Below are 2,710 nucleotides of genomic sequence, written 5' to 3'. Positions count from 1 at the left end.
AAAAAAAAAAAAAAAAAAAAAAGGAGAGACCTAGCTGTGCTAGAGCTCATGAGGTGAGGGTCTCATATTACTCGAGATAACCTGTGTGACAAGGCAAAACTCAAGATCGCTGAGCTTCAAACTGACCTGGTTCTAATCACCACGCCATCTGGTGACCTTGGGCCAATCACTAATCTCTCTGAGCCTCCCAATCCCATCTCAGGAAAACATCTGCCTCATAGGACTGCTACTGAGGGGAGGAGGTTCAGAGAGTGTTTGTTTTCAGCTCCTACTCAAGGGCCAGGTACACAGTAAATGGTCACTGGTTCCTCCCACCTCTCCTTAGCTAGGAGGAGACCCAGGGCTCCATTCCTCATTCCTCTCCTGGGTGATCACGTCCCTAGGATGTGAGGAGCCAGCAGTAAGACAGGTAGAGCAGGGCCAGGGATTTAGCTCAGTGGCACCGCACCTGCCTCGCAAGTGCGAAGTGGTGAGTTTGATCCCAGTGCTAACAACAACAAAAAAAGGCAGGAAGAACAGACATTTCCTCATGGAGGGATCACAGCGAGATGAAGAGAGGGCTGGGAAGAACACAACAGTCCGCCGCCAGGGAGGGTGTTGACATCCATCCAGCCTGCCTTGGCCCCAGGATGCCCACCCCCAGTCCCCTCTGCTAAGAGGAGGCTGCTCCCTGGAGCCACCTGCAGGAATCCACCCACTTCCTGTGAAGTGCCAGGGCTGCACCGTGGTGCAGCTGGTAAGCTCTGCAGCTGGCCTTTCTCTGGGCACGAGCTCCTTGTTAAGGGTCCCAGGCTACTGTGACCGTGAGGCCTCCCTGCTCGGGTGCAGCCGCCAACAGCCACACAGCAGGATTCACTGTCATCCTCTGTGTCGCTGCAGTTGTCTCTTCCCAGCACTATGGGGCTTTGAAGTATTTGTTCACTGGTCTTCACTTTCTGCTCCTTACAGGGCAAGGAATTTAATGCAGGTAAGCAGAGAGAAGCAAATGCTCAATGTACATTTTAATGTATACAAACCACTTTATATATTAAGTGGGAAGGACCTCGGGGCCCCTGAGGGCTTTGTCCACCCTTTCCCTGGGTTGAGCTGCGTTTCCTTATGCACATGCCAGGACCTCTTGGCTTGTCCCCAGGATGGCAATAATGTGGGTACAGCTTGTTATTGTCCTGTCAGGGTGGCTGGGAGCCGCCCAGGGGCATGGGCCTGCCTCCCCCTCCTTCTTCAAATCTCTGGGGGAGAGAGACTGGGCAGCCCCAGAAATAGATTTGCATTATTTTGTGGCAACAAGCAAATCTGGAGGGGAATTTTGGAAGAGGTGGGAGCCACCTAGAGGAAAAGCCAAAGGAAACAGGAAAGCAGGAAGCCAAGAGGGAACAGGCTTGGGCAGGGGCTGAGGCCCAGGCTGCTGGGCCTGAGGCCCTGGGCGGAGGGATATATGAGGCCTTGGTGGCCTCCACCCTTCCAGGCTGCAGAAAGGAAGCCAGAGCCCGGAGCAGGCCCAGGCACCGCCTGTGCCGTCCTCTCTGACCTGCAGGAAAGCTTGCCCAATGCAGGCCAGAGTCAGCATCAAGATAATCTGAGGAGCTGCCAAGTAGGCTGCAGAGTAAGATGGAAAATTCCCACAGCACTCCTGTATCTGAGGCTGCACCTGCAGAGGGGGCACCGGGCACCGAGCCTCATTCTGGCTCTGTCTGTGGGGTCAGCAGGTCCGGGGCATCATGGGAAGCAGAATGGAAACCCAAGCTTGGACCTTGCTTGCATTCTGGAGCTGGTCCGATGAGGGGGCTTTGTGGTTCATGGGGGGCAGGAATGGGGGGGCAGATAGGAAATGAGGGTAGACAGATCTGTTTTCTGCACATAGAAAGGTCCAACAACCTTCCAAAATAAGCGAAGAATCTGAAAAAAAAAAAAATCAGGCCCTGTTGGTTTAAAAAAATGGAGCAGCATAACAGGAAAAAAGAAAAGAAAAAAGAAAGAAATGGAGTAGCATTCCCCAAGCATGTCAAGGTTTTAATTTAAATCACTATTACATAGCAGATGCAGACACCACACATTTAGCAGGGCCCGGTAGTGTGACAGACACTTTTCTGTCCCGGGGCGTTGAGGCGCCTGTGGTGAGCAGGCAGGTTCACATGGAGTTTCTGCAAGAGGACACACTCAGTGTTGTACAAAGCAAGATGGAAATGCTGCTGACCAGTACTCTTCCTCAGTTTCTCCCAGGACAAACCAGAGAAACCAGCTGGAGCAGGCTGTTTCTGAAACTCTGGAAAACACAGGCCTTTTCAGTTTAGTTGTTCTCCAGCGCAGGAACTCATAGTCTCTGTGTCCCACAAAGATATGAGGGACCAGGTGTCAGGAGCAGGGTCCCCTGGACGCTTGGCTGAGGGCCCAGCAGCGGTGCCAGGTCCAGGAAGTCCGCCCCACCCAGTGGAGCCCAGCAGTGGGGAGGAAGGAAGGAAGCCACGCAAGCTAGGATTTCCCCCTCCACTGCGGACAGTCCTCCTGGCTCCAATAACCTGATAAGCAAGTTGGTTTATGAGCTGGCCTAGAGTTTTCTATAGGTGGCAAAAGCCACTGGGGAGGTTGCGCAATCCTTCCCGCACAAGTAGGCTTCGAGAGGCCATCTTTTTCTTTTTTCTCTCTCTCATTGAGTTTATTGGTACATTTTAGGTATACAGCACAATTACATTCATCATTGGGCTTGTACCTC

This window comes from Fukomys damarensis, unplaced genomic scaffold (genome assembly GCF_012274545.1).
Source record: "Fukomys damarensis isolate Sample0158 unplaced genomic scaffold, DMR_v1.0_HiC HiC_scaffold_17, whole genome shotgun sequence".
Lineage (NCBI taxonomy): Eukaryota > Metazoa > Chordata > Mammalia > Rodentia > Bathyergidae > Fukomys > Fukomys damarensis.
The sequence above is the reverse complement of the archived record's forward strand: the minus strand, read 5'-3'. Positions refer to the sequence as shown.